Below are 19,185 nucleotides of genomic sequence, written 5' to 3' on the forward strand. Positions count from 1 at the left end.
GTTCATGTTCTTAATGTATTTAAAAGGGCAGACAGGGAGGACAGGTCTACCTCTCACTCAGAAATTGGAGTAGCCTGGACTGGGAAGAAGAGTCCATGAGGAGGCAAGTGAATTAGAGCCTCAGAGAGGGAGTCTAAAAACCTGGAGGGAGAGGGCAAGTGATAAAAGCCTCAGTTAATCCTTCTAGAGATCTAGACAGTAGTGCAGATGTGGACAGAATTTTTTTTTTTTTTTTTTTTTTTGGCTGGAAGACCAGGGGTCGGCAGTGTCTCGGAAGATCCCCATGGAATGGAAATGTTAATGAAATGGATGTCTAGGGTTTATGTGCCTCTAGGGAAGAATCAGAAAGCCTAAGACAATCCCAATACATTTTCTGAGCCTGTGTCAACATGAGAGAACACCACGTTTTTCCTGTCATAGAGTATGTGGAAGTCAGGTGAGAGAGACTTCCATCCTGGAGTAGACCTGAAGTAGAGAGAAAGAGAATGCCCAGTGGAAAAACGTATGAATCGGGGGACCAGGAAAGATGAGGGTGATGTCCAGATGTTGGAAAACATAAAGAGGTATCAGTCAATGTGGAGGACGTTATTAGATAACAAGTATCCCACTCCCCAGTGCCTGTTACTAAGTACCCAAAGAAATATAATGCATCTCTTTAGACAAAAGAGGAAGCAGTGTGGGATCCTGAAATGACTGAAACAATCTTAAATTGACTGAAAGCATTTTGGTGCTTGAGTTAAATTTATGTTGGAGAAACCTCCTAGAAACATTGTAGCTGACTAAATTATATTGTTTTTGTTGGCTTCAAATAAAAAGCCAGGTAAGTCTGGAAAATGTTTCCTGCATGCTTAGGTAAGTAGACTAAGGACATCAAACTAAGGAAGGAATAATAGAGAGGAATTAAGGAAAACAGAGGATTTGGAATTTGAATTGAGCTTTGCAATATGGGCACCATTTTTAGGCTAAAAATATCGGAAAGAGGCAGGGGTAGAAACCATATACCAGCTGCAGACAATATGAAAAAAGAAGGCACACAGTTGTGAAAATTCCTGGTGTATTCAAGGACCAGTGTGACCAGGATTCAGGGCATTTGGAAGGCATAGTAGGATATGTAACTGAAAGAGTGGATTAATGCTTAATCATAAATGGAGTAGAACGCCATGCTTATGAGTTTGAATGTTTTCATACCTGTAGACAAGTAGAAGCATTGAAGGGTTTTGAGCAGGAAAGAGATACATAGGGCTTGCATTTTTTAAAGTCACATTTCAAAGCTCCCTGCTTGTTTATCCCGTGTCCTTCTTGACATTCCCAGTTGGATGTCTCATGAGGAGGTCAAACTATTACCAGTTTAAAAGTAAACTTTTTATTTCCTTCCAAATATTTTTCTCTTCCAGGCTTCTATATTCCAGGAATGGTACCTCCTTACTCCCAGGTGCTCATGCCATCATGCCTTTGTTCCAACTAGCTCTCTATATTTAATCTCTTTAAATATTTTGTCAATTCAAGTAGAAAGATGGATTTTAAATATGCACATCTTTCCATCTCCCCTGCCATCACTTTTGGTCTAAGTTACCAGCTTCTCTCACCTGGATCCCTGTATTTAACTCTGATCTCTTCTCATCTTCCACTTTTGCCCCCCTCCAATCCATTTTTTTCCCACTACAGCAAGAATAATATTTCTAAAACAAAAAACAAAAATAAATTTATGCTCTGTTTGAATCACTTCCATATCTCCTTATTCCCCTTAGAACAAAATTTCAAATCAGCATTACCAACAGTCTCTGGTTCCCATATCCTCTGCACACCCTTCTAGGAGCATCTCTTGCCTCCCCTTTCATTACCTTCTAACCTCCAGCCGTGCTGACTCTGCTGACTTTCCTCCAGTTTTCTAAGTGAATTAAACTCTTACCTTGTTTTCATTATTTTGACAGACTACTCTCTTCTAAAATCTCTTCCTAGTGACTTTGTGCATCCTTTGGTTTCAGTTAATATCATTTCTAGAGAATCCTGCTTGGGACTTCCATCTAAATCAATATTTTGTTTAACCTTCCTCATATTATTTCCATTTTTACACCACAGTTTATAATTATGTATTTATTTATTTGCTTCTTTGTTTAATGCTTTGCCCCGTGCTATACTATAAGCTCCATAATTGTATCTAATATGTTTCTTGATCAACCATCAGCTGCTAGCCTAGCAACTGACATGCAGTAGGTTCTTTCTGAATATTTGTTGAATTAAGTATATGAAAGAATTTCGGTGGTCAATGAAAACCAACTCTCAAGTTGGAGGCTTGAAAATCGGTTTTAAAAGATTTGCTGATAAAAATTAATAAAAATTGGAATTAGTTACCATTGTAAATTATAGAAAAGCAAAAGATAGAAATTTATCATTTTAACATCCTGAGGTAGGTGGTCCTAGACTAGTGTAGTAGCTCCACACTCATCAGATTCCTAGGTTGCATGTATTTTACTGCCCTGCTGTGCCTAGAATGCCCCATATGAACCCACCATGACGTCGTTGCAAATTCTCCCAGCAGTTCCATACCCCAGGCAACGGAGACATGGAATGGGAGGCAAAGGGCACACCCTTTAAGGAGATTTCCCAGAAGTCCCACAAATCACTTCTCTTTATGCTTTGTCAGTCAGATATTAAGTGATCATATTTGGTTTCAAAGGGGCTGGGAGTATTGTTTCCTAGCTACAATGGGGTTTCTGTTACTAACAAAGTAGAAGAGAATGAGTGTGCATTTGGGCAATTCACAGTATCTGCCATATGATGATTATAGAAAACAGAGGGAGTGGAACAAATAAGAGTCCTTTTAGAAGTACTGAGAACTCAGTTCTTATTGGAGGAGCTCAACTATATCATATTTTATAGGTAAGAAAAATTGAGGTCAGGTAGAATGAATATCTGTACCTACACCCTTCCTCACTTCCCATCATCCTGATAACATAAGGCTCATTCTGGTCAACAAATGGTTTCATTCATGCTGACATTTTCAACAAATTTCATTTGAACTAAAACTTTATGAGGAATTCACAAAATATCCTCAAAATGCTCTAGCAGTTTGCATAGTGTAAATATTTAAAGCAAATATATTCAAATATATAAACACCGACTGTCTCATCTTTCTCGTAGATAAATCCAAATGCATCAGTGGGGCAGTGAAAAGTCAACTATCTTTGTTCAGATGTTGTTTAGCATATCCCCAGATGCAGTGAAAAATATTTTGGGGGTGTTCTTGACTTTCTGCTAATCCTTTTTTTCATTGTATAATGTTTCAAAACATAGAGACATAATTCTGCTAATGGAAAATGTGTCCAATTAAAAATCTCATGCATATAAATGTGTTTTGCTCACAAACAAAATTTTTAAATATTAAAAAAATCTGTTACTATTTTTGTGTGTTTATACTTTATTTCAATTAAATAATATTCTGTTAGAAAATATTATGTGCAATATATAGAGGTTTATTTTCTGATAATTTCCCTATTTTTGCTTCTGGCCAAACTTGGAACTTTCCATTTATTAATAACTTCTCATGTCAAATAAGAGCTTTTGTCAAAATTCTGTCACGTGGAGTGTAGTAATTTACTGATGGATTGGTAACCCACTGTTAGTCATAGCACCACCATGACAACAATAACAATAAGCCAAAGAAGGACCAATGCTGGAGTATTTACAGAGGTGTCAACAATGTCCTTGGTGCTTGGCACACATTATCTCGTTTATAATGATTGGTGACCATTTCCCCATTTTATTGATAAGCAAACTAGGTTCAAAGACATTAAGCACCATGTCCAAGAATATAAAGCTCACATAAATAAACCATCTCTGTGTGACTCAGGTCATAGGTTGCCCCCTCTCTTAATTATGTACATTTTCTGACCGCCCCCCACCTCCATTCCCTTAATCTCCTGATGGACACTGCATTCATTTGAAAATGCAGAAGATATAACTAAGGAAAGCTGGCTAATTTGTTTGCTTTTATGGGATGTGTGGGCCCACAATTGCAATAGTCCTTAGCAAAAATTCTTAATTTGGGGGTCCATTGACCCCAGTGAGTTCAAGAACATGTCTCAAAGTGCCTCCTGAAATTTTATTTATTTTTATAGGGAGGCTGTTCATAATCTTCATCATATTCTTACAAGGATCCATGATTTCTAAAAACCTAAGACTAGAAAAATCAACAAATGTTCATGACTGATGAACATGACAAACTACTAAGAAATTTGTTCATACATTCCTTTGAAATATAGCACTGCTCTTTTTAAGAAGGCTGAGTGGATGGTGGGTGACATTTGTTGAAATATGTCCACTCCCTTAAATTACTACTACAGAAAGTGGATCAATATTTACTAGAAGCCTGTTGATCCAGTAGAAGATACTGGAGTGTGCAGTAAGAACACAGGAACAGAGGGTTGAAGACTGAACTGTACTTAAGACCCATACCCTTCCTTCTCTGACTTTGGGGTAAGTTTCTTATGATTTTTTCCCTGAGTTTGCTCATCAGTTTAAAAAAAAAAATGGAGTAAGAGGCGGTAAGCCCTGTCTAGCCAATAGGGACAAATGGCAGAGGAGATTATAGAGATAGAAAACAAATTCACAAACACAATTATTATTAACAGTGAATTGAATATCTGAAGTTTTCTATTTCATCCCAGATTTTATAATGACACAAGTAGGCAAGTCCCTTCACTGAGCTGGGACTTTAAGTCCTCTTAGGAAAATGAGAACGCCCTGTTTCCTTCCTGCCTCCCTGAAGCAGTGTTTGGAACAACAATCACAGCGAAGTGATAATCAGTGTTATTTCTTCAGTAAGGCCTGCCTATCTGAAATAGCACCTGTTTCATTAATTCAACAATGAACTAGATACTTAAACTTGATGCTCGAACTACATGCATAACCTATAACTAGAAATAGAAGAATGAACTAGATGCATTAATTTAATAGTTCATTCTTTGCTGAATATGATTCATCTTTCACTACTTGATGTTCTATTAGCTATCTGTCCATTTCTTTCTTTGCCTGTTATTTCTCTGCCCCATTGCAATGGAAAATTCTAGGATGTCTAGGGCTTTGTTTTGGAATCTGCAGTTTCTAGAAGAGTACCTGGATTATAGTAGGTACTGACAAATATTGAATGTATATTGGATACTTTACATGTACAAAATACATTGATAAGATTGAGGAAAAAGATACTGCCGTATAAATGCAAAATGCAGTTATGTAACTCATTGACTCTTGTCTTATTTCTCTATTATTTTCTCTTGTGATCCCTTCCTTTCTTCTCAGTTGTTGATGGATTCTTCCTTAATTTCTTAATACTTCCACCACAACCCTCACCCTCTGTCTATATTGGGTTCTGTCATGTTGTCACTGCAAACATGACACAGGGGACAATGGCTTAAGCTCTGGAGTCAGTTGTGTATGAGCATCCTGGCTTTGCTGCTAAGTAAGTGTGTGTCCTGGGAAAACTTGACTAATCTTTTTAAGCATTAGTTTTTCCTAACCTGTAAAATAAAATTTTCAATTGAGAAGAGAGCAAGAGAGAAAGAAAATAGAGAAAAGAGAATCTCAAATTTACCTTAACTAGAAAGTGTAGACTAGAAAATCTTTTAAAAAGTGTTCATAGCAATAAATTTGATGACAGTTAGCAAACGGAATGAATTTTAAAGTAGTGACATGGATTTTGGTCAGATTTAAGATTCAGCAGCAGCCTTTGTAACTTGGAAAACCTCTTATATCCATCAGTAACTACACTAATAAGCCCTCCTGTGGTTGTTCCTACTATTTGGACTTTAACAAATGCCCTAAATATGTATGCTTTTCAGGGAAGGTTTGACTACATTCAGAAGCACATCAGGAGTTCCTATGTGGGCAGAGACACAGATTGTTGGGGCCATATGGGCCTGTGGACTTCAAGTATTGTAGCATACTTAGACACCTTCTTAGATTATTTCTTCCATCCAAAAACTCCTACTTTGTGCATGTTCCTCCTTCAAATCATAGCACTTAAGTCACTTCATACTGAGAGCTCTAAACTTTCTTAATAGGAAGGTGAAGTATGAAGACATTTGGGATAATTCTGGACAAAAAATCAAGTTATTGCAGATGCTATAATAATAAGCTATTTTGATGAGGACAGGAAGTTCTAAAGTCAGTTATGTGCCAAGGTGGAGCTAATTTCTCACTTTTGAATACTAACAAAATATATTTCATTGGGATGATGGGTCCTAAAAATTGGTTGGAGGTATCTAATGTGGTAGGGTTATAAAGATCAAGAAAACCATTACTGGTATTGGACCAGTCTGGACTGTGATCTTCCTGCAAGAGTTATGATGAGATGGCCCATTTTTCCATACAGACTCCACAGATTTTAACAGAACTGATACCAAAGCAAATGATCCTTCTTTTTAAAATAACTGACCTGTTTTGATAGCTTGATATTTACATATGGGTCTTGACTGAGTTGGTTTTAATGGAAAAAAATAAGAAAGTTATGAATTAAGTTTTTGCTTATTGAGTTATACAGGATGCTGTCTCTACCTGCATGCATATTTGTACCTGTATAGGTAAATTGTCTCTAAATGACAGGAAAAATGTAATTGGTTTAGACTGCCATAACTTAAGTCTATGTCATTTTTGTTATTTTGTCATAGAGAGTAGTGGCAAAAACCTGCAAGGTCTATTGTTACATGGGATAGTACCAGTTACCATCCTGCTCATTTCTCCTCAGCACTCACTGTACACACCCATGGCTTCTGCCTGTAAGCTTCTGTGACTCTCTCTTTCTTAACACTTTGGGCAAAATGCTGGGAATGCCTGGTTATTAACATTTCCAGGAGCAGACCTCAACCAGTGATGGACAGCATTTGACATATAAATAGCCAACCTCATTGCCCCTTGGGTGGGACCACTATACAGCCTACTTTATGGAGTCTTCCAGAAGCCCCCAGCAGGACTGAGCCGTAGCGGTTCACTATGCCACATTGATCTACTCATTACATATTTTGTATAAACTTCCTTTTCTGTCACTTCCCCACTCCAGTACTTGTGTTTCTTGGGATTACTTCTCAAATAAGCTATAACGCTGAAATCATTATCTTCAGCTTTTCTCCTACAGGGAAACTGACCTAAGACAAGGAGGCATAAAAGGATGCAGAAGCCTTGTGGTTAGGATGGTCAGAAAGAGAAATTTATGGATGAAGACAGAGCACATTCATTCACTCAGTTATTCATTCCTTTATTCCCTCATTCACCATTTACTTATTTACAACCTGCAATGTGCCCATGACTAAGGTAGACACCTCATAATGATGGATAAGAATTGGCTCCTAGGCCGGGTGTGGTGGCTAACGCCTGTAATCCCAGCACTTTGGGAGGCCAAGGTGGGTGGATCATGTGAGGCCAGAAGTTTAAGACCAGCCTGGCCAACGTGATGAAACCTCCTCTCTCGTAAAAGTACAAAAATTAGCCAGACACTGTGGTACATGCCTATGATCCCAGCTACTGGGAAGGCTGAGGCATGAGAATTGCTTGAGCCTGGGAGGTGGAAGTTGTAGTCAGCTGAGATCACGCCACTGACGGTACTCAGCCTAGGTGACAGAATGAGTGAGACCCTGTCTCACAGAAAAAAAAAAAAAAAATTGGCTCCCATTCATGGGACACTCACTGTTAATGAAATATATGGAACCTTGTAAAGGCTGAGATTATTTCCCAGCTTTTTCTTACTGTCTCAGGAAACAAATCATAAGTAGATAGGATGGAATAAGGAGGATTTGCTAGTTCTTCATTTGTAAATGATGGAGGTTTTAAAATTAAGCATGGGGCAGTGTGAAAACAGGGCCTTGCCCATGTGGACTACCATTTTTGTTATATGCAAAGGGAAATCATTGCCGTATGGTCTTTGTATACCTAGCTTACAAGGGTGTCATTAGTCAGTTCTTTACTTCTTGAATTCCTTGGGTTTAAGATGCTCCACAAGTATGAGGTGTTACGTTCTCAACTCTTACTATATATTTTTTCTTTAAAAGTCACACAGTTTTTGTTTAAAGTGGTATGTAGGAGGGTTTTAGAAAACACATTTTATTCCCACTCTCTTGTTCTGTTCCCTCAGTACCATCTGGTATGAGGGAGAGTCCCCCTAATTGACACTAATGACTGGGAGATCCATTGCAAATTACTAAATTTTGCAGATTAGCAAACATGATTAGAAAAATCAGGGAGTCTGCATTGAACTAATGTATTTTGTTGAGAACTAAGAAAAAAATTTAAGCACATTATTAGTCCTTAATATTTTAATATAAATAGATACTTTATAGAAGTTGACTATGCCATTAGGGAACACTAGAACATAATGTTCTGTGGAAGAAATTAGTTGCAATTTAAAAGGAAAATGTCCTCATGCTTTACGCATTTTCTGAACTCTACAAATATCTATTATTTATATATATCTACATGAACTAAGACTAAGGTAGTCATTCCTTAAGATTCTTAGAGGTCATCTAGTGCCATTTGTTCTGATGCAGGAAATGTATAGAGATTATTTGTGTACGTGCGTCCCTTTATGTTGTGTTTTACTGCTTTATAATAACACAGCTTATGTTAATGGAAATTTTGTGGTTTGTAAACATTTAAAATGTCAGCTGTTGAGGCTCTTAACGTTTATTATTCTCAATTCCCATTCCTCTGTTATCCCAGCTCTTTATCGGGCAACAGAATCTCTCGCTTTCTCCCACACACCAGTGTAAATAGTTTAATACACGCAACCCGTATATGCATACAACTTTTTTAGGCCCAGCTGTGTGTGTCTTCTGCATCCTTCAGGAATTCAGTCATCAAGAGGGGAGGAGGAGGGAGGGAGGAGGGGAGAGAGTAAATGTAGAGGAAAAATTCATAGCATAGATTCAGAGACTTTTTCCCCTGCCTTTGAGGATTGCAATCTACAATATGGTATATTGTACTAACATAGTGGTATTCTCAGCTTCTTTTCAAATAAAAATCTCTTTGAATTTAAGTTGAAGTGTGGAATTTTGAGCTTGAGGGATTGTTGCTCTGACATAGCTACTTTTCTGAACACAAGGAAACTGGGATGAAAAAGATCACAGCCCCATTTACTTCACTGTGATACAGTCAAAAGCCAGTAGGAGGAGCATTCCCGGGAGAGGTAGCCAAGAAGTAACCCTATGTGTTCTCTCCAGCTGAGAACTGAAACATAAAACATCCTAGTTTCCTTTTGATGCAAAGTTAATGCTTCTGGAACTAGAAGCAAGAAGAGCAAAGAATGCACATCTGATTGACTGTGTGATTGAATTAAGAGAAATAATATCATCTGCTACTTTAAGACAAATAGGAAGCTATATGAATCATTACCTAATACATATTTCTTAGGCTAGGTTTTATCTGGTGGAAGCTCTTGATCTACATTTGGTTTTTAAAAACAAGTTATACTTCAAAATTAAAATTTTTTAAAATATAAAAGCAATTACAAAATTACTTCATTCTGGAATGTTTTTGATTCAATTATAAATATATGAAACATACTACGGAAGGAGATGAAGATACAATGCAAAAACATGGCACAATTTTACCTTTTTTTCTTATCAAATCTTTTGAAATATAGTTTCACTGAACTTTCCCACTTCTTACTGAGCAAGTTGGAAAAAATTAAAAGAGATCATCCTAGTCTTAGATGTAAGTCTTATGTAAATTGAGCTTTTCCCCCTTTCATTGTAATTTCTTCAGAGTACTTTTTCTAATGTTGTTTTCTCTTTTCTGCTGTTTTAAACACTATCAATATTTTTGTTTGAAGACTCTTCTGTAATGGGAATGTCCTGAAACTTGAGGCTCCTAAAGGATTTTAGATTATAAAATGTAAGTGACTTAGTCACTGACTATATTTTGCTGATAACAGCTAAGCTCTCACAGATCTTTCTGGCAAATGTGTAATCACAGATTTATTAAAATTCATCTGGAGAGTAAGTATGACAAAAATGCATCATTCATTCCTGCTCCTTAAAAACAAACAAAATTAAAAAGAAAACAACCATTTTTTGAGCACTTACCAAGTGCAAAGTTCTGCAACAGTGGGGGAAAAATACATCTGCATATGAATGACTAGAATAATGAATTTTTCCTATGGTTTTCTAGGACAATGTTTGTTCATTTCATAGTATCTGTCTCTTTTTTTTTTTTTTTTTAAAGCTTATATTGGTTTACCCCACTGAAAAAAAATTGAGAACACAATACAAAAGAGGGGTTAATTGCCTAAGCTTGCATCAGAAATGCTTGACAGCCCATGGCAGCATTGAATTGAATCAAAGAAAAACTAAGAGTTGGATGATGCAGCTTTTAAAACTATGGTGGATAAGGATGTATAGCATATTTTCAGGAAAGAGAAAGGAATCAATGATGCACCAATCAATAAAAGGAAAAAAAGATAATAGTGAATAGAGATAAGCTGCAATATTTTTTGTTAAGGAAAACGTCGTCTTGATATGAATAGATTCGATGGTGAGGGACAGAAATGATGCTGCATTTTATTTTGGTATTCATCCCTGTCATTGCTGCAGTTGAAAAGCAGTCATTTCTAAGAACTTGAGAGGTATTTCTCAGCAGTCACTATAATGTTTACCCTCAGGGATTTGATCCCAACAACTTCAGCAACCAAATTGGCTTAAAGACATTTCATCTCAAAAGGTCTCTGTCATGTTCAAAAAGAGCAAATCATCCTTAATCTACTGTTTAAATTGAAAGTGAAAGACAGTAGACATTAACCTGAGGTCTCCACTCTAGTCACATTGCACAATTGCATTAAAATGCCCTGGTTAGAATGACAGTCTATAACAACAGGCTGGTGCTGCTGCTTTAAAATATTAATCATCCTCTTTGTAATCCTGGAAGATGGTATGTAAGAGAAGAAACACAATAACAAATGAAGGTAATAATGGGGACATTCCATTTGAGCCTTGAGAAATGTTTTACACAATGGGAGAAAATATTCAGACCATAAAAATACTGTAATTACTGCATCACTAGCCTCCTGTGTGCTGAGCAGGACACACTGTCTTTGTCCCTCTCAGACCCTGGAACGTAGGTATATGTTATCCCCATTTCAAAGATAAGAACAGTAGGTAACACATTCATATTCTCAGTAAAATAAAACCAAAATGGAAGAGAAGATGAAAGAAATCTCCCAGGCAGACATAGTGGTTTATATCTGAGCCAGTCTAATAACTTTGAGCACTTCAGTCTCAGGTTTTTGCTTATTCTGCCAAGTCTGCTGTTTTTTTCTTTTAATCAGCCATCATTTTTTCTAAAGGACTGTGTTTCCATTCAAGGTATAAGCTAGAATGGTATTTCTGAAACCATGTGGAAGTAAAATTGAGTCATGGCACATTGTGAGGAATATGACCCTGGGGTGCCCAGGGATAAAGGGCCCAGGCTGCTTGTGGGGTATTGAGAGGTTTGCTGGAATAATGGTCTGCATGCTGACCTTCTCAGCAGCTTGTAGCACTTGCAATCTTAGCCACACAGACAGTAGGTATGTGTTCAGCATCATGTAAGACTCTGAAATAAATCTTTACCTACCTTTATCTAAACCTTGGACAAAGGTAGATAAAGAATCTTAAAGTAGGTACGAGTTTAACAGCAAATTACCTTAGTTCATGGACTTCACTGGCCCTTGAACCCTAGTTCTTAATGACAGTCTCTGAACTGCCAGTCACTTCTGGTATAGAGGCAAAAAGATAGGCTGTAGTTGCAGTTATCAAGTGGTTGTACTCGATAATGTTTTTAACCTCAATGAGACGTATTTGCTTTCTAGGTAAAAACACATTATAAAACTCAGTTTACAAGGTTGCTTTGAGGACTCAATATTAAAATACTCCTGCCACAGTCCCTGATACAGTGGAGGCTCAATACATATTTGATCTTTATTGCTTTCTCTTTTTAATTGCAATGACTATACCTGAGTCTGAATGGGTATGCAGTGGTGGCAGAGACTGTGTTTTATTTGCGGCAATATCTTCAGCTTTCAGCCAAGTGCCTGGAACACAGCAGGAGCTCAGGCGATGAGATGTCTAATCTCATAACAGACTCTCCTTGTTTACAATGCTCCAGACACAGTGGCCTTTTTCTCTGTTCCTTGAATCTCCCTAGCTTCGGCTGTATCACTTTGGAATTGCTCTTCTTTTGGCTGGAGTGCTATTTCTCACAACTTTTTGTGTCCTAACTGACCTCCTTTTTGTTGTTTGAGTGCCAGCTTAATGGTGCGACAGTGTGTCTCCTCAGCGATGTGTTGTTTTTATACACACATACACACACATGGGCACACACACATACACACACATGGGCACACACACACACAGCTTTCTTCCAAGTGGGAGTCCTTTTCCAGGCCCAAATTCTACTTGTGATCTTTCAGGCCCAATGATGGGCAATCACAAGGCTTTACTGGGCAGGCTTCATGGTGGGAGCAGGAAGATGAATGCCATAGCCCCTGCATTGCAGTTTCTGATTTTTTTCTGGAGGGAGTTTGTAGTCAAGGACTTAGCATAGCACTCCATCTGCCAGCCAACAACAGTGCTTATATTCTTATAGGCATATCTGCATTCCTAGCCTAGGCCCCTGTGTTTGATGGCCTCTTTGTCTATCAGGGACCTTGGCTCAGCACATGTATTTTGACTCAGTACCTTTCCACTCCTAGCCCTTCCCCCCTCCTCCCTCAGCCCATAGATACATAAAGAGGCAGCAGCCCTTTGTTTGAGGCTTCTAGGCAGTGAGATGGATGATTCTCCCACCTGCATTTCATCCATCTGACCCCTCATTCTGTGCTGTTCTATGGGGGAAAATGGAACATTGGTGAGCCAGTGTTTATTTTGCCTCTTGTTTTCATTGCTGGCAGCAAGTGATTAAAGCTTTGGTTGTTACTTTCAGTTTGGTTCATTATCCTAATTTACCACCTCTATACTGATTGCTAAGAACTTACCATATTGGAAATGATCTTGTTTACTTTTGCTTTTTTCACTGTCTCCATTTCCCAACTTGAATGCGTGCTACATGATTCCAGGGACCTTGTCTCATCTGTCTCCTACTATACCTACAATACCTAGAAGAGAAGCTGGCACATGCTAGGTCTTCCATAAAATATGAACACCAAATAAATGGTAGCTACATATGTGGTCAACTGCTTCATCTGGGTTCTTCCCAGCAAGAAACTCTACGTATGCCATGCTTTTCACAAGGATAGAAATAAAATTCAGGCCTTTAAGACCAGTCCTCAGGCCTTCTGCCTTTTTCTAACATACGATCTATTTTACACCAGATTTATATTTCACCTGCCTTGACATTCATCTACTGCCTCTGGTAAGGCCACTTGAAATAACATTCCATGTAGCTTACTGTAGCTGACACGTAGAATTTCCACTTGTTCTGTCTGATCCCGATTACTATTTGGCTAGGACATTTTTCAGTGGCTTAATTTTTTTTTTTTTTTTTGAGTCGGAGTCTTATTCTGACACCCAGGCTGGAGTGTGGTGGCACGATCTCGGCTCACTGTAACCTCCGCCTCCCTGGTTCCAGTGATTCTCCTGCCTCAGCCTCCTGAGTAGCTGGAATTACAGACATGCACCACAATGCCCGGGTAATTTTTGTATTTTTGGTGGAGATGGGGTTTTGCCATGTTGGGCGGGCTGGTATCAAATTCCTGGCCTCAAGTGATCTGCCTGCTTTGGCCTCCTGAAGTTTTTTCCCTTTATTAAACACCCCATCTCTATAGGTCATTCTTCTCCTGGGTCCTGGGAATCTTACATTTAACCCATTTTACTTGTTACAAAAAGATGCTAAGCTCTAAATCAGAGGTTAGCAAATTGTAGCCAATGGGCCAAATCCAGTACGTGGCCTGTTTTTGTACATCCCTGGAGCTAAGAATGGTTTTTACATTTTTTTAAAGAATTGTTAAAAGAAAAAGAGTATGTGACAGAGACAGTATGTGGCCAATAAGCCTAAAATATTTACTATCTGGCCGGCCCTTTGCAGGAAAAGATTGCTGATACCTGCTCCAAAATGTATTCAGCCAGCCCCCATGGTGCCAGCACCCACAGTTGCACTTGTTAGCAGCCAGTCGTACTGATATGTCTAGCTAACCTCCAATGAAGGCTATTCATCTAATTATAGGAGAAATAAGCTCTACTGTGCGGCTTCTGTACCAGGGATTTAAGCTTTTCAAGGTGTCTTGAATCTGGGAACAAAGTTTCACTTGATACTTCAAATAGTAAGCAGAATCTACTACGTAAAAATCTTCTAATCGGAGCAGAGTTGAAGGCCTCCTTTGGATTTAAGGCTATAGTGTTTGTTACCTTAGTTCTCTGCATCTTAGGTGCTGGTGGCAATTATTTGCAGCAATTTACTCTAAAGTTTCTAGGAGGTCATTAATGAAATGGACAGTGCTGTTTCTAAATCCATGCTGACAAACATAAGAAGGGTGGACCAAGGTGGGAAGCAAAGGGATTATAAAACCAAGGGAGCACATTTGCCAAGACATACATATTGGAAATAATGAGCTACATGGAATTCCACCAAATTTTTGTTGTTTTGATTAAAATGTCTGAAGAAAGAGTTGGCTGCATTTAGCAAGCACAGAATTGTCCTTTTAGCTGTAATGGGTGACAACAGCATTCAACAAACATTTATTGAACAGCTATTGTTTACTGGGCGCTGTTTTAGTATTGGAGTTAGACCAATGCACCAAATAATGTTTCTACCTTGACCCATCCTTCTAGTGTGGGAGACTGGCATATGTCAGGTAGTAGTAAGTGCTATGGAGGTAAATATAACAAGGAGATAAGAAGAGTCAAAGATGGAGTGTTACCTTGTTATATGAGTTTAAGAAAAACCTGTCTGATGAAACAAAGTAGATCAGAGATAGGAAGGAAGTGTGTGACAATATTTGGACAAGAACATTTTATGCAGAAGAAACTGCAACAGCCAAGGTACTAAGGTGGTCTTTCCATAGAATAGCAAGAAAATCATTGCAAGTCTGCAGAGAACAAAGGGGAGAGTGGAGAAGGTGAGGTCAAAGAAGCCTCAGGAAACCAGACCTAGAGGACACTGAGGATTTTGCCTTTTATTCTGAATGAGACAGGAAGCAATTGAGGGCTCTCAGCATAGAATGGCAGTGATCTGACTTAGACTTTAAAAGGATTGTTGTGACTTATCTCTGTGGAGAATAGATTTGAGAGAGCAAGGGTAAAAAGCAGGGTTTTAGTGAGAAAGCTATTTCAATAATCTCAGAAATGATTATTATAGCATGATAGGTCCCCCACCAGACTAGAGAAGGGTGTATGTTCCCCTGCCTGAACCCTGAAGGCTGCGCAGTGAGCCAAGACCATGGTGCCTAGCCAAGGAGCAGGTGTCCCTGAGAACCCAAACATCCCAGAGAGTATATGAGAACCCACCAAGAAAAAGAATCTTATCAAAGCTCACCCACAATAGGCAAGGAACAAGAAAATGAATTAAAAGCAGCTTAGTGATGGGAGGTTGCGTGGATCCCTAGAGCTGTCCTGCCACCAGCCAGGAGTGTGCTGTATGTAAGTCTTAATACATTCATCTTCTTGTCAAACTGGACTCGTCTGAGTCATTCTTTGGTCTCTCAGCTCCTTCCCAATTTGGAATGGACATTAGCATCCCAAATTTTTCCTGTAACAGTGATAGTCAGGACTGAGGTGGTAGCAGTAAAGGTAGTAAGATGGTTATTTTAAGAGCATGGTTACTTTAAGAACAGTAAAGGTAGTAAGATGGCTATTTTAAAAACCTATAGCCTATAGGTTTTGTTGGTGGATTGGACGCAATGTATGAGAAAAAGAGAGAGTCGAAGATGGCTCAAAAGATTTTGTCTAGAAAAAAATGGAACCATGAAGTTGACATTTGCTGAGCTGGAGAAAAATATGAGAGATACAGGGTTGGTGGGGGTAAATTAGAAGTTTGGTTTTGGATCTGGTAATATTGAGACAACCAGGTGGAGATGTGGAAGACACTGATGAATATATACATGTCAAAGGGAAGTCTGGGCTGCAAATATATATTTGAGGGTTGCCATTTTATAGATTGTATTTAAAAGCATGAAATAGAATGAGGTCCCTCAGGGAGTTCATGTGCTTAGAGATGAGAAGATGCTTGAGAACTAAGCTCTGGGTTGCAGGTGGAGAGGATGTAGTGGAATAAGCAAAGACTGAGAACAACCAGTCAGTAAAGTGAAGGGAGAGCTGAGGGAGATGTGGGAGTCAGAAATCAAGTGAGGAGAATATATCGAGGAGCGTATGAGTAATTCTGTCAAAAGCTGCTGATGTGGAGTAAAATGGATATTATATTTAGCAATATAGTAGCTATCAGAAACTTTGGTGACAGGTTGGGAGATGGAATGGGCTCAACAGACTATGAAAGAAGACAGTATGGGACTCTCTTAGGTAAATTTACTCTTTTTTTAAAGAAACTTTGGCAAGTTTTATTAAAGAAAAATTTTGCATGGTTTACTTTTCACCTGTCTGTTCCGGCATGCTTCTAAGGATATCAGTGACCTAGATCAGTGATAGCCAGTGTACATACTCTGTAGTGTTTTCTGCACACTGACCAAATTCAACATTCTTAGTGATGAATGCCAATTTTGGCCAACATACTCTAGTACTCTATTTGGGAATTCCTCAAAGCTGGGCAGGAGGAATGTTGGCAAGGAAGAGCAATTTCGCTTTGTCTTGCACGATCATATTCAGAGTTTTCTTGTACCCAAGCACATACTTTCCACTTTTAATAACGAGTTGAAGCCTAGAGTTGCTGGACTTCGGTGACTTTTTAATCTTATGTTCTGCCACCATCTTCTTGTCTTAAGGTGCAGGACAGCCCCCAGTCAGGAACAGCTGTCAAAATGACTGGGGAGTGAGAAAGGAGCACTGAAGGAATATGATGGATGATTAAACAGACATAAGAGAAATTGGATGGTAACTCAAAAGCATAGAGCCTCAAGGGAAACATTCTAAAGAGAGGTATTTTAGTATATTTGTATGTTGATAGGGATGAGTAGTGAAGAAAATATTTTAAACAGCAGAAGAGGAAGGGAACAATGGCTGGAATGGTGTGTTTGAATGCATGGTATCCAGAAGATAAGAGGGTTTGGCCTTTCATAGGCACATGGAGAGTATATTCATAAAAAAAGCAGAAGTAAAACTAGACTAAGAAATATGGTGATAAGAATGGTTAGAAACTTCTCTTAGTGCTTGTATTTTCTCAGTGAAATGGGAACCAGAGTCATCAGCCATGAAAGAGAAAATATTACAGGCTCTAAAGATGTGGAATACAGGTGAGCTAGGCAACAACCAGTAGATCAGGAGTCAGGCCAGTTGCAGCTGCTTATGGAGCTATAGCCCTGGAAGCAGCGTAGACAGAGCGGAAGCCCGAAGGTGCTCAATGTGGCACCTGACTATCATGAAGCTTCAGGTTCAGGTGAAGTTACAAGATGAACTATGTGTGGGCTTGAAAACACTAACACTTATATGACTACCTGTGTTTTTCTTTTAGGAGCAGAAAATAGCACTATGCCAATCTTGAAACACCTCAGAATAGAGTGATACCCTGGCCTCTGGGATAGTTATTCATTTTCTGACTCCACCAAGGCAAGGAAGTCATCAAAAGGGATATGGGAAGTGTGGGGAGAAACTATTTAAATCATGGGTAATTGATTAAAATTCAAAGCTGGCCGGATGTGGTGGCTCATGCTTGTAATCCCAGCACTCTGGGAGGCCAAAGTGGGTGGATCACCTGAGGTCAGGAGTTCGAGACCAGCCTGGGCAACATGGTGAAACCCTGTCTCTACTAAAAATGCAAAAATTATTCGGGCACGGTGGCACGTGCCTGTAAGCTACTCGGAAGGCTGAGGCAGGAGAATCACTTGAACCTAGGAGGTGGAGGTTGCAATGAGAGCAGAGATCCTGTGTGCACTCCAGCCTGGATGACAGAGCTAGACTCTGTCTCAAAAAAAAAAAAAAAAAAAAAAAAGAAAAAAAGAAAAAATTTCAAATCTTACTTTTTAAATGCTATTTTAGTGCAGCAACAAATCATGTAAACTAAAAAAAATTTGAGGAGAAATAATAACATCTTAGCACTCCTATGAAGTTTAATTTTTTTTTTCTTTTTTTTTTTTTGAGATTTTAAGTCTTGCTCTGTCACCAGGCTGGAGTCACAGTGTCACGATCACCGGCACACCGCCAAGCTCTGCCTCCCAGGTTCCGCGCCATTCTTCGTCAGCCTCCTGAGTATCTGGATAACAGGTGCCGCCACCGTACCCAGCTAATTTTTTGTATTTTTTTAGTAGGGGCGGGGTTTTCCGCCATATTAGCCAAGATGATCTCCATCTCTGATCTCGTGATCCCGCCGCCTCGGCTTCCCAAAGTGCTGGGATTACAGGCATGAGCGCTGCTTTGTGAACATAAATTGTCTGTCTGGACCCAGGTTAGTCATCTTTCTGGGGCCCATATTATGAATTTGCCCAGGGTTTTGCAAAGTTATAACAAAACATATCAAATGCCGCCTAGTTAACATCACCATTTCACCAATGATTCATTGGTAATCTTGTAAAGACATATACATAAAAATTAAATGTGTGCTAAATTGTATCTCCAAATATTTGTGGAGACTTATCTGTCATCATTTTGCCTTTTTATTTAGAGTGTAATGACTCTGAGAATTGGAATAGTGTGGTGTTAAAACCACTCTTTCAAGTTTAATTTTATGAATAAAAAGATATTTTTAAAATGCTAGTTTTTCTATGTTATGGTTCAAATTTGTACTCTGAAATAACCTTTTTTATTTCATTTACAACCTTGCTAAAATGAACTTTTTGCTCCTGTAACATTCTTAAGTATCACAAAAACCTTTATATTCAGCTAGCTCTAAAGATCAATTTTAACATTTAATAGATGTATGGCAAGTACAAAAGCATAATCTTATCAAACTCTTGTTATGGAATTTCCCCGTATTTTATAGTGTATAATTTTCTTTCTAATGACCCAATAATAATTTTGTCTAAGGTTAGACTTTGCTATTATTTAGTTCCACATGCAAATATTGATATTTGGGTTAGAGATGAGTGGTTGAATGGCTAGTAAAACATAAGAACTCATCAGAGAGACG

The 19,185-nt window shown here is 38.6% G+C and overlaps 1 pseudogene; it reads right to left on the reverse strand.

The window, feature by feature from the left end:
- Positions 1 to 13,661: 13,661 nt before the first annotated feature.
- LOC110743258 lies at positions 13,662 to 17,834 on the reverse strand (annotated as a pseudogene).
- Between the last annotated feature and the right edge of the window lie 1,351 nt (positions 17,835 to 19,185).

This window comes from Papio anubis, chromosome 3 (assembly GCF_008728515.1).
Source record: "Papio anubis isolate 15944 chromosome 3, Panubis1.0, whole genome shotgun sequence".
Lineage (NCBI taxonomy): Eukaryota > Metazoa > Chordata > Mammalia > Primates > Cercopithecidae > Papio > Papio anubis.